Source organism: Bemisia tabaci, chromosome 6 (assembly GCF_918797505.1).
Source record: "Bemisia tabaci chromosome 6, PGI_BMITA_v3".
In the NCBI taxonomy this organism is placed as follows: domain Eukaryota; kingdom Metazoa; phylum Arthropoda; class Insecta; order Hemiptera; family Aleyrodidae; genus Bemisia; species Bemisia tabaci.
The window spans coordinates 9,224,124-9,237,417 of NC_092798.1; the positions used below are offsets into that span (position 1 = coordinate 9,224,124).

The window sequence follows — 13,294 nt, forward strand, 5'->3', positions numbered from 1 at the left end:
GGATCGATAATCAGGGTGTTCGCAGCGAACGCATTAAAAATTGATTCTTTACCATAGGTTCAAATAGCAGGACAATCAATATATCGGAATAAGGATATAAGGATCGATAATCAGGGTGTTCGCAGCGAACACATTAAAAATCGATTCTTTACCATAGGTTTAAATGACAGGACAATCGATATATCGCAAAGTACGCCACGCCACTGAGGTGGGACCGTCTGCGGGGATAAGGATCAGCTGTCGATGGTCGCTTCTTAAGTGGTGTGAAAAACGTGAAAAGGACGATGATTTCCAGACTTTTAGTAAAATTCAGCCCAGTACCTATAACTTTGAAAACTTTGAAAGGGATTGAAATGATTTACCAATGCAAACTATATGAAGCACGAAAGAAAATATGATGCGAATTTTGTAAATTTTACGGTACGTGTACTTTCACCGAAAAATTTCTTAAAACTATGGAATTTCCTCTGTAGTATTTTGTTCTTTTCGCCATGGCAAATCGATTCAGTCCCTTGTAAGGATCCATTCCAAAGTTATACTGCAGAATTTCAATCGAGGTTTGCAAAAAGTGTCATTTTTATTATACTATTTTCAGGTTTCGATTTCGGAATTCAAGATAACGTAGAGGATTTCTTCGTTTTTTTAAAATTCTTTTAGTGCACTCTTAAAGCTTAATTATTTACTCCACCATTCAATGTGTTTAAAATTTCAGAGGCGCTTAGTAATGTTCAAACTGGTTTCCTCTTGAGGAAGCCGGTATAAATAAATCCGGCAAACTTGCTACAATTAAATCCAATTAAATATTTCTCAAAACACAATTGCAGAATATAACGGGACTTGACTCTTCGAATGCCCGCTGGCGCTCTTTAAATTATCCCACATTGCGCGAACGAGTTACCTATATCGGGATAAAGACCATTTAAAGGTATTGATATCATTAATTTTATACTTAATAATTACGGGAGGTAATTCCTCGACTGACAGCTTGTCTTTTCTTTGAACAAGAAATGCAAACTCTCCGCCTGAATTCGTGTTAAAGAGCGTATAAATCTCCTCTTCGGAGAAATTTGTAACGAGTTTAGGATGAGCAATGCAATATGAAATGTGTATTTTTTAAACCGAACTCCTGGGCTTGCTGTTTTCATTCGAATTTACAGAAACACACACAAATTATTTGGATGATAGTTATAATTGATGGATGCATTAATAATTGCTCACCCCCGTCGTTCATTCGTAGAGTATGCGGGGAAAGAGCCTTCAAAATGGGAGATATTCAACCCCTGGACAGTAATGACGGAATAGTTGCAGATTTTGAACCAAGTAGTATTTTGAACGCAATTTTCTACTAAAGACTTAGACTTATTTCGTGTCCAATGATTACAAGTGAAACTTCTGTTGTGAAACACATTACAGAGCAGAATGTCACTAAGTTTTTACTTTTTAAGTACAGTAAAAACTCGTTAAGACGAAAAATGGAGGGACCGAAAAAAATTTCGTCATAAGCGGCTTTTTGTCTTAACCGTTCTCCGCTTAGGACGAGATTTTTCGGCATAAGTGGCAACTGCGCTTGAAAATTTGGAAGCAGTTTTAGTATCCGGACAGCTTTTAAAATCAACACAAACTAAAATTAAAAATTATCTTAAGTAAATGACTTTTTGAAAGATTATTATCTATCTGTTTTAAATTTTTAAATTTTATACAATACGAAATCCAAATTTTGAATTTTTTTTAAATACGCGAATCGGTTTATCGTCAACTGTCGATTGCATCTCAGGCATCCAGCAAAACAGAGGACACCCACGATCTACTCTCAACCTACTCTTTTTATGTCAAGGTACGTAAAACTAAGTCTATTTTCCCTAGGAATTGGCTCTTTTTTGTCGTTTTTACCCAATTTCAGGGGAAAAAATCGGAAATTTTCCTTCGTCTTAACCGGCTTTGGTTACGGCTTGGTCAAAATTTCGAAATTTCGTCTTATCCGCATTTTTTTTTACATTGACTCTTATGGAAGTGTCAAAGAACCGAAAAAAATTTCGTCTTAAACGGATTTTCGTCTTAACCGTATTTCGTCTTAACGAGCTTTTACTGTACATAATCTTCTCAGATGAGGTATCGACAAAGATTTAAAATGTCTACTTACGCGTTCAGTTTTCGGACTAGTCTGTGAGGAGAGTTTGTCACTCACATGAAAGTTTTAATCCAACATTGCATCCTAAAGGAGAAAAACACAGATTGATTATTGATGTGCAACACGAAGAATCGTGAATCAGTACAACAAATTAGTGAAAACTTATTAAAATTTAGTCATTGTCGCATGGCGACAAAGATGCAATTATATTCGAAATTTGTAATCTGAATTTCCCGTTGACTTATCAGGTACTTAGTTCAAGACATCACGCTCCTTCAATTTGCGTACCAATAATTATTATTTCTAGATCGTGCAAATTTAGGCGTGTATTTAGAAATCGTTAGGTGGAGAGGTACCCGGTACCAGTTTTCTTGGAAGGAAAAAATCAACTCGTTAAAAAAATGGACGACAGAATCCTAAATATAATCTCCGCGTAAGAACACTCTTAGTGTCATTTTAATTCGAATGATTTATAGGAATGCTTTCTTGTAATTTTCAGGAAGCAAATATGATTATTTCTGAGACATACGTTTCGTCAGTTGGTTCCTCCCTGTTAATGAGAGAATGGATGCAAATTAGATTACAAGAGAGAAATAAGTGTTCGGTCGGTTTCGAGTGAAACTTGAATCATGAAAAAAAAACCAGATGCAACTTAATTTAAACGGTCTCTAATGGAAAGAGAGAGAGTTCTGTCAACCAACCAATGGAAAGACTCCTTATTTCCAAAGCACTTAGCTCCCTTTCGATAATTACTAATTATTTGCGACAGTAGCAACACTGGTTATTCGAGCCCTAGTCGTGCATTAAAAATGCGCGTGCCACTTTTTTTACTTTGCCTGAGTGCTGCAGCACTTATTAAGGGAGAGTACTGCCGCATCAATACGTTTAACACAGAGAAACTGAGGCACTTTTTAAAGTTGGTCTGCGACTCTGGTCTCTTGGAGCTCTTAGGGTCCACATATGCGTGGCGGGAAAAAAGTTGAAGAGGGCCAAAAGTCCCTCTGTATATCCTTCACGGGGGTCTATTAGTTTGCAACTTTTCTGAGGGGTTAGCATTTTGAGCCGGACAGCCCCCTTTCCCTCCGGAACCCCCTATACTCACGCCTATGAAGGTCCGAGGGTTCAATAGGTAATAAAACAACATGACGATATATCTCTGATATTTTAGTTTCAAATTTCTTATGTGAATTCTGAGCAAATAAAAGTTCTAAAATGAATATTTTATACCGAGAGTTAGTAATCACACTTTATCCGCGAGTATGATTCATATCTCACTTAAAATATAAATTTCTTTGCGGGTCGGGTTATTCACATTGGGTTAGGGTTCTATTTAAAGTCCTGCTATAGGCATATTATGGTAAACAAGGACTTAATTTTGGCAATCTAAGTTTACCGTCGAGGGGAAATTTCTCCTCGATCAAAAAAGAAAATCTGCTGATATCAACCAGAGAGACTGCAAATTTAAGCCACGCTGAAAAAAAAAGTCTTTAGGATCCAGAGTCCAGACTCTTCAAAGCTTTGACAAGAAAAAATACTCTTGATTCAATCGGATTTTGCTCGAATCGAGAGCTAAAGCCTCTTGATTTAAGCGGATTTCGTTTTGTTTCAAGCGAAAATTCGATTAAATTATAAGAATAATTTTTGTTAAATCTTTTAAGAGGCCGGATCTTTGATCCAAGAGCCTTTTTCCCCCAGTGTTTTTGAGGTGGCGAAAGCGTAAACTGATCAAAGATCAGCGCAGAAATTGCAAATCTCTCCGGATGTTTGTGTCCTTTTCAATTAAACAAACACGATTTTCGCGAATACTGGATTCTGCGCAAAATCCGGCAACATCGCAGCGGATGCGCTCGGCAAAATTGCAACATGTGCAAGACTCATGTGAACAGCCGGGGCCGGCGGCGTGGAGTGCGTTCGCCCTCTGCAAGATCATCGGGCGCGAAAAAAGGAAACGGTGCAGAAAGGTTGCCGAATTCGCTGTAGAACGCTCTCATTTTTTATTGATTTTTCCTTTGAAATCGACTGAAATCTGCAAAATGTGACAACGCCGCTATGCAGTCGAGAGTGCGAAATGCATAGTCACGCTCGACACCGGCGCGGCATCTTTCGGAAGCTGTAACCTGATTCTTTACCGGGCTAGCGGAAATTCTATATTTCCCAATCTCCTTTTCGAGAGCGTTGGAAAAGTTTCTCCATGGACGTTCGGTCAATTTTTTTATTGAAATGAAAATTAGATCGAACGCAACGTGTGATTGAAGAGGAAATATTCGCAAGAAGAAAATAAATTTCCTATAAGAAAACGTTGCACTTGAAAAAAAACACATTGGATCTAGAGTCCAGACGCTTAAAAACATCGACGAGAAAAAGTACTCTTGATTCAATCAGAATCTAGCATAAATCAATAACCAAGCAGATTTAAGCGGATTTCGTTTTGATTCAAGCAAAAATCCGATTGAATCAAGAGTATTTTTTCTCGTCAATGTTTTCAAGAGTCTGGACTCTAGATCCAGTGTGTTTTTTTTCCAGTGTAGGAGTATATCAGCAGCTAAATTGCGAAAAAAATATATTACGATTGCGGTATTCCGCAAATTCTGCTCTTCCTATGTAATTTTAAAAGAAAGTCAATTCACATACTTCTGAGCGGAATATTCGGAGAAAATCTTTTTCGCTGACGACTCAACCCTTTTTGACGTATGCACTGGGGGTTGCCCCGCTGGGTGCCTTGTGGCCCAACTTCCCTCACCGATCAAAAATAATCGAAATCTCCTTGTCCGTTAAAAATGGGGGTTCAGGGTGTTCGCAAAATATCGACGGCAAAATACCTGACCTTTTGAAGTCCATGCACCCCAACAACCCCATTTTTAACTAATTGTAAGATTCCTATTTTTCTAATTTCCCTATTGAATTCAGCGTATCAATATATTGGCGCATACAGATTTTCATGAGATTCGGTGCGTCACTGTTGCCAAAATGCAGGAAAAACGATTTGTTTTTCAGAGCTTTAGATTGTAGCCCCCTCAAGAAACACATTGGCAAACAAGTCAGTAGAGGAAAAAATACTTCTTTTGACCTAGAACGCACCAGAAGCGCATCCAGCAATTTGGCACCTCTGGTATTCCTCCATGTAAACCTGTGTTGAAAAATCGATTATTGTCAGAGCAACAGCTCTCTCCGAGAATCGATACATTTCCATAGGTTTAAATGGAGAAAAAAATGTTGTGCATTTGCTGGATCCGCCAATGGATCGCAGTCCTGCATTCTGGCGGTTCAACCTCGGGTCACTCTCAGTGGCGTGGCGTGCTTTGCGATATATCGATTGATCTGCCATTTAAACCTATGGAAAAGGATCGATAAACAGAGTGTTCGCAGCGAACACCTTAATAATCGATTCTTTACCATAGCTACAAATGAGGAAATATCGATAATCGATCATTCACACCACGCCACTACTCTGTATTTTCACTGTAATCCTAAGCTAATCCGGTATTTTCACTCTGATCCTGTTCATCGATCAATTTAACGGATAAATTTGGCAACGGGCAGGGCAAGGGCCCGTCCTCGGGAGGAATTTGTCGAATTCTTGCTCCGAGCCGGAGTCCTGTCGGCAGTCCTTGGCAAAGGCGAGTGGAGATCCGAGATTTCTGCGGCCGATCAAACATCAAACCAGTGGCGTGGCGTGCTTTGCGATCTATCGATATTTCCCCATTTGAAGCTGGAGTAAATAATCGATTTTTAAGGTGTTCGCTGCGAACACCCTGTTTATCGATACTTTACCATGGGTTTAAATGGCCGATCGATCGATATACCGCAAAGCACGCCACGCCACTGCATCGAACCCGAACGAGATTCCGGAACGCGACAGCCGAAGCTGCGGAGGCAGCAACCTCACGAATACTTCAATCGTGCCTGTCAAAACCGCGTAAGCTGCACGGCGTTTCCATTGTAGATACGTGGTTCTCGCGATGAAAAGTTCGATTCGCGGCAGTGTCAGCACCGCGCCTAAGTTTCGACCCGCGAAAGCGCGTCAAGCTCGGCGTGGAAAGAAAAAAAATCGCAGAAAAAACATTCTCGCGAGGTGCAATGGGCCAAGACACAGTGTCCGAATTAAAATTCTCTCCGTGAGTTTCTTCTTTAAAATTCCGTCTGACTCCCCTCCCCCCTCTCCACCGACTCCTTGCGGTCGGTTCGAAAGTAAGTTTACAGATACTGTCAACGTCTTGCGTATCCTAAGTTTTGGATCATGTCCTGGCTGTAAATCTTGCTTTGCGATGCCACGCCACTATTCGATACGTTTATAGTGTACCTCGTGAACCTTTAATATGAGAACACTTTTGGGACGGATTAATTTTTACCCTGTGCGTCTCTGTTTTCGTCCATTTTGCTTATTCTATCAATTTATTTTCCTCAGTGTAGTCTTTGAGTGGTTTTAAGAAAGGCCTCAAGCGTATCTTAGTTAGTTGTTCAAAATTAACACACTTTTTTCCCTAAACATCGTCTCTATGTAAACTTGAGAAATGCCTCAGGCGTCCCTATAGTTTGTCGTCCAAAATTAACAAGAAAGATCCCTCCGCAGGATAATTTCACGGCGATTAAAACCCGGCAAATCGCCTCATGTCATCGCTCCTTTGACGTAGGGGCGTATCTCAATTTTCAACTCGAGCCCTTGAAAACATGGATTTACACGAAAAGCAAGGGTAACATCGAAATCGAGATACGCTCTTACTTCAAAGGAGCGACGATGTTCGTACCCAATTTGACGTAATCGCGTGACGTCACGTCCCCGCACTCCCCGCCGTGATCTCACACTTAATGGACGGCAATTTCCCTTTGGTGGGTGTGCGAATCGCTCCGGAGCGCCCTTTCGTCCCGGCCGGACCCTCGCCTCGCTCGGCAAAAACCACTTATCTACAAAGGATCCCCATCGTAGATACGCTGTTCTCGGAGCTCTCACTTTTACACCATGTCGTTGCCATTAGAGCAATTAACATTTCCACTCGGAGTCTGTAGCTGGAGCAAGTGCACTCGTCTAATTACAGTCATTACGGCCGCGGGAAGAAGCGCGCAACCGGGCGGGGTTTTCGGGGGGAGTTGAGTGGTTTTGGATGTTGGGTCGGCGCAGCTGGGCGACCCGGCGGTCGACGGACGACCTTCGTCGGGCGAGGCGTTGGTTCATTCATTCGCGAGCCGTGCGCGTCATTTCCTAAACGGCTTGCGTGATGCGGTTTCCACGCACGGGAAGCAGGTGGACCGGAGAGGACCGCCACAGGGTGCTCGCCAACGCGGGGGCTATAGGGTCTCTGGCCTCGTAAAAACGAGAAGGTGCCGGTCGACCCTGATGGATTTTCTGTTTGATCGCTGCTCTGTGCGATCGCCTTCGATAGAGCGGGTATGCAAAATCACAACGACGTGCTGAAATGATCAACTTCTACACTGAGAAAAAAACCTCGTGCGTGGGACCCGAAGTTTAGGTCATATGGATCTCTGAAGTTTTCGGATTGAGCATCTGAACACTTTAGGTCTAGCTGTCGAGGTTCGGATCACACATCGAAACTTCAGTTCTTACATCTGAAGTACTTTAGATGTGAGAACCGAAGTTTTTCGGATGTGAGAACCGAAGTTTTTCGGATAAGAAAACCGAAGTACTTCAGATATAAGAACTGAAGTTTCAGATGTGTGATCCAAACCCCAGCAGCTGGACCTACAGTGTTCAGATGCTCAAGCCGAAAACTTCAGAGATCCATATGACCTAAACTTTGGGTCCCACGCACGAAGTTTTTTTCTCCGTGTATGGTGCTAAGCAAAAACGCCGTAAATCCATCTAGATTTTCCTGGTTTTTTCGAACTTAACACTTCATAAAATGAAATCTGTCTAACCTACGCACCCCGCAAATTTTCATGTTAAATTATTGATAGCATTAGAGAAAGAATTCTGTTAAAACACCGTCCCAAAGTACACAAGTTTTTCTGCTATGATACAATGTTTCCAAAAAAATTTAAATGACGTTTACGGCTTTTTTGCGCTCCATTTAAACATTTTATCAAAAGCGGCTTGATGTCTCAAAAGAGAGTATCGCACACGCTAAACAGGAAACTTAATTTGACTTTTCTATCAGAATTTTATCCAAGTCAGATGATAAGATCGATTTTGAGCATGTTTATACAATTTCAAATCTCTGTTGTGTTATAACAGCCACGATTGACTTTTCCTTTTTTTCGTTAGTCGTACAGGTATTTAGCGCACAATTACCCACTAAATTTTTGGGCACCCAGTACACGCTATACCCTGATTGAGTGTCCGAGGATGTAATGTAATTCGACTGTTATCCAAGTCGTATCAAATTCATGGAGGATACCCCAGTACCCCACCGGCCCAACACGCTCGACTAAATGAGGCTAATAAACGAGCCGTCAAATGAATTGGAAACCCTATACTTACCAACTTAGGCCGCGTGTTCACTCACTCACTTCCTTTTAATTTCCTCTCCCACAGGTGCCCAAACCTCAAGACTTCAACCCTTGATACTTTACTGATAGGTAAACATTTTATGTATCAACACCTGTTCAAGTAATTGCTAAATACCTGTTTCAGGAATCAAGAACTCCCCATATTTATATTTCTTTGAAGCTATCATTAGCTGACACACAACTTGAATTATTTTGGTCTCGAACCTTTGACGATCTGCTATTGGGACCAAACTATTTGTTGACACTAAAGCGACATTTTAGCTGTGACTAAAAAGTAGATGAGACCTGAAATCTACTGTAAGCACTGTAAAAGCGACTATTTTTTCCCGCTTATGGTTGAAGTTGGAATAAGGTAAGGCATGGCACGGAAAACTCTTGTTACAATTTGATTACTTCTTGTATGCAAGCTAAGTCAAACTTTTAAACAAAAACTATTCCTCCTTAAAACATTCATATAACTGCGACTTCCAATTCTGTCTGGAATAATATTTCTCGAAGGCCTTCCATCCATTACAATCGCACTGAAAAAAATAGGATGCTGTTTTTGCACTTTAGATGTCAAAAAAGTGTCTGGTGATCCCAAGATGCTGCCTTTACTCCCCTGCACCCGTTTACTTTGCATCCCATGGATGCAAATTTAAGGGCTTTTTTAGGTGCTAAAACAGCATGCCATTTTTTGGGGGGTGGGAATGTTGATGAAAAGTTGTTTATAGATCTCGTGTGTTCATCTTCATGCCATACCTCTGTTGAACACAGCAGTAGGGGAAGAACACTTACAGTCAATATCACGAAGTACAAAACAGTTTTCGGTTGAAAGTGTTTTTCTATCATGTAACATCATCAGTCATCCAACTTTAAATGCAACTTTCTAGCAGTCCACAGAATGACTTTTTCGGTGAAATTCAATGAAAAGAAGGGAAAGTTGAGCGCATTCCTCAATCCGAACACCAAGAAATAGAAACGACTTGATATCGACAGCCCCGACAGAAAAGCTAATCAATTTCGTGAGCAGACCCAGAGAACCCGCTCGAGGCCGAAGATGGTCCGGAGGCACATCCATAGAAAGTTAATCGCCTAGCGCACACAACGACCGTTTAAATGCGTTGACGTAACGTATTTGTCACAAATCACGATGTCATTTCGCCGCCGCTTCCACAATCACAACCGCTCGCTGGGAAAGACAAGTTACGAAGCCGTGCTATAGAAGAACGTCATATGCGTATTTGAATGTTAACAAATTTCCTATGATAAAATAATTAATTCTGAAAACCTCTGTTACACCGCGTCCGATGGGAAAGAGACACTCTTGTTTATCAAAATGTAAGACTGAATTTTCGATACGCAGGAAAAAAAAAAGAACACATTGGATCTAGAGTCCAGACTCTTAAAAACATCGACAAGAAAAAGTACTCTTGATTCAATCAGAATCTAGCTTAAATCAAGAACCAAGCCTCCTTAATTTAAGCGGATTTCGTTTTGATTCAAGAAAAAAACCGATTGAATCAAGAGTATTTTTTCTTGTCAATGTTTTCAAGAGTCTGGACTCTAGATCTAATGTGTTTTTTTTTCCAGTGTACAGAGCACGCGGGAGCAATTTTTTAAGGCAAGTTTTGGACGAAAAATGCCCAAAAAATGTATAATCAGACCGCGGTTTAACCGGTTTGAAGTTCGCAATTAAAATTATTGAAAATTCCAATTCACCATTATATCGTTCCTCTTGCAATACTTATCGTGCATTCCAGGTTCAACCTACTTTTCTAATCGTAGATACTACGTTACATATGTGGTGTAAGAGAATTTTGGATCCAGAGAATAATGCTGCGTTTTTTCGGGGACCAGAATGACTATCACTAAAAAGTAACATTGTCATTATAGTATTGGAGAGGTAGGAAGGTACAGATCCTGGAATCAACCACGAGAACGCTAAGAGTGGTCCGTTAATGTTGTGTTATAGGCGAAAAATACAGGATTATAATGCAATGTTAACGCCTCTATTCGTATAAAAAATAACTAACTCGCCTGCAATTGATTTTTCAGGACACTACAGAGGTTTTTCCGTTAAAATCTTGGATTCTGACTCTTTGATCTAATTCAACAAACATCGCTCAGTTAAACATTTTGCCCATAAAGACTGAGGTCCCCTGCCTGCAGAAGGTCAAATTGGACTGCATTTTGCAATTTGAAACTATAAAGTCTGGCTCTTCTGGAAAAACACTTATGTGCATAGGAAAACTAATGATACATACGTCGTTTTTAAACCGGGATAGAATTTATAGTTCCCAATTGCAAAATGTAGTCCAATTTTGGCTCTTCTGACGTAAGGGCGTATCGCCATTTCAACGTGAGCCCCGTGGGACATATAACTCCATAATTTCCGGGGGTCATGTGGAAATAGACTAAAGGGAGCGACGAGATGTACAAATATAAACATTATTCCTCAAAATTTTCAAATTACGAAATTAAATTTTGAAAATATTCCCGCAAAGAACCAAAGTGAATTCCCACAAGTTTTTCAAAACAAATTCTTTTATTAGGATAAACTTGGCAAAGCCTGTGCGTTCATACGGCGTTTTTCCTCAATACGATATAACCAGGCACGATCGAGGAATTCCAGCCTATGAGACGCCTACTAGTTGCGGTCGTTAAAAGTGAAATTGATTCTTCATTTGAATTTTTTGTCGCGGACTCCGTTACACCGAGTTGACCGCAACGAGGCGATGCTCTGCGGTTCCACGGTTGCCAAACCGTCGTATTCTCTCAAAATTCCCTTTAGGATTCGACGAAATTTCATAGGAGACACGGCAACGTTGTCGGTGGATCCCACCTGCGCCGCTCTGTGTAATCGTAGACGAGAAGCATGGCACGAGACAACCGCAGATTCCGAAAAAGAGTGGAAAAAAATCCTCGTAAATTTATGCAGAATGCCTTGCTAAGTATGCGCTCAACTTGGTCGTAATTATTACGGCACTACTTTCTTTTCGGCCTTGAGCACCGGTCGTTTCCTGATGAGGAATCGGCCCTCGAAGCGACGGGATCGGAGGACGAGAAATTCCGAATCGTTTAGGATGATGGGCTCGTGGACAAGGCCTGCGTTACGACATCGGAGGCATTAAAATCATAAAATTTTCATCGTAACTTCGTGCTCGGGACACGGCGAATAACGAGCGAAATTGCAACCCTCTGAGCGAAAGTAAATGGCCACACGTTGAGAGGCTGTCAATGCCCCGTTTATTTGTATTCAGATGCATGGAAATTACGAAAGCTCTTCGTTGGGTGCTGATGTGCGGCCTGCTCTCTTGGATTCAGCAGTCACTACTTAATGCAAAGATTAATTATAGAATTAATCTAACATTGACTAATTGAGACATCTTTTAAAATGCAGTGTATTATCATCACATTTGAATTGGACTGATTCTCGTTAATTCGCGGTAGGTATAATGCAGCGTCATTTTTCTCATTAAATAGTCCTGCCTCGGGGACATTCTAAGATCTGTCTGGATGAAACATTTCCGCTTCTGGTACCGACTGATATATCGCTCAACTGATGATGATTTCATCCCTCAAGGCAGCACATCTCATACAAATTTTCGCCTTGGACTCATTAATGAGCAATGCATACACAAGTTAGCATCGACTGTTCAACATACGTACAACACTGCTGGAAAAAAGGCGGGGGAATTCGTGAAATATACCGCCATGGTGGACATGCCTTTTCGAGAAAGACATCATCAGTGGATTTTTTTTAACCGATATAACATACGGTGTGTAAATACTATTTTTTTAAGCTCAACTACGAAACGCTAAACGTTATTAAAATATCCGTAACAAACACACAGAGACTAAACTCAACACAAAAGTCAGAACACAATACAATCCAAGCCTTTCGTTGACTCGGGAATCTCCCGCGGTCCCTCCATTGTTTTTCGAGCTAAATTCACAGCAAAGTGAACCAAAACACTGGTTAGCAAATTTTTAATTTTCGAGATTCGCCTTACATGTATCGACTGACTCTGGATAGATAATCAGCGTTGATTCCGAAAACGACCTCCATTTTTCTGAGCCAGATCAATTTTCTCCGGCGAAAATCAACCTGACCCAGGAAAACGAAGCTAATTTTTGGAATCAGCGCTAAACATCTAGCCAAAATCAGTTAAAACACAGTTAGTTAATCCCAGTGAAATCAACACAAAATTTGGGTTGGTTTATGTTTCGCTTCCTATATTGACCAAAAATAACAAAAATATTCTCATCATTGCATCCTTTTCAACCAAATAAATCCCTCCATTTCTCCCTTGTTTTTGTCTATCACTTCATCAATCAATTCCAATATTCAGCCGGTTGCAAATTCTCTAATTCTGCACGGATTTTAAACACGTGTATATGATGCTAGCAGGCAGTCTGCACTTTCAAAACAGGAAAAGCTCGAAAACATTCACTTTTCTGGCTGATCCTGGACGGGCAGAGCGAGGATTTCTACGGGGGAAGCGGGCGTTAGACGGCGAGGAACATGGGTGGTGGAGCGATTAGCCGTAAGTGAGTGGAGGGAGTGGCCACGTTGAGAAAACAAGCCTCGCCGAGAGGGATCCGGAGATGAGCCCATCCCGGTCCAGGCAGCATCCCATCCACTGATCCAGGCCCAGGAATTACCTAATCTGCCCCCCGCGCCCCCTCCTCGTCTGGAGCAGTCCGCCGCTGCGCCGCGAT

The 13,294-nt window shown here is 41.2% G+C and overlaps 1 protein-coding gene across 1 annotated transcript in view; it reads right to left on the reverse strand.

Moving 5' to 3' along the window:
• Nucleotides 1–13,294, reverse strand: part of LOC109035192 (uncharacterized) — a 123,645-nt gene that overhangs the window by 75,481 nt on the left and 34,870 nt on the right. The window contains exon 2 of the mRNA XM_019048749.2: nt 2,141–2,212. The gene's annotated coding sequence lies outside the window, so the exon portion shown is untranslated. The remainder of the gene's footprint in view (nt 1–2,140; nt 2,213–13,294) is intronic.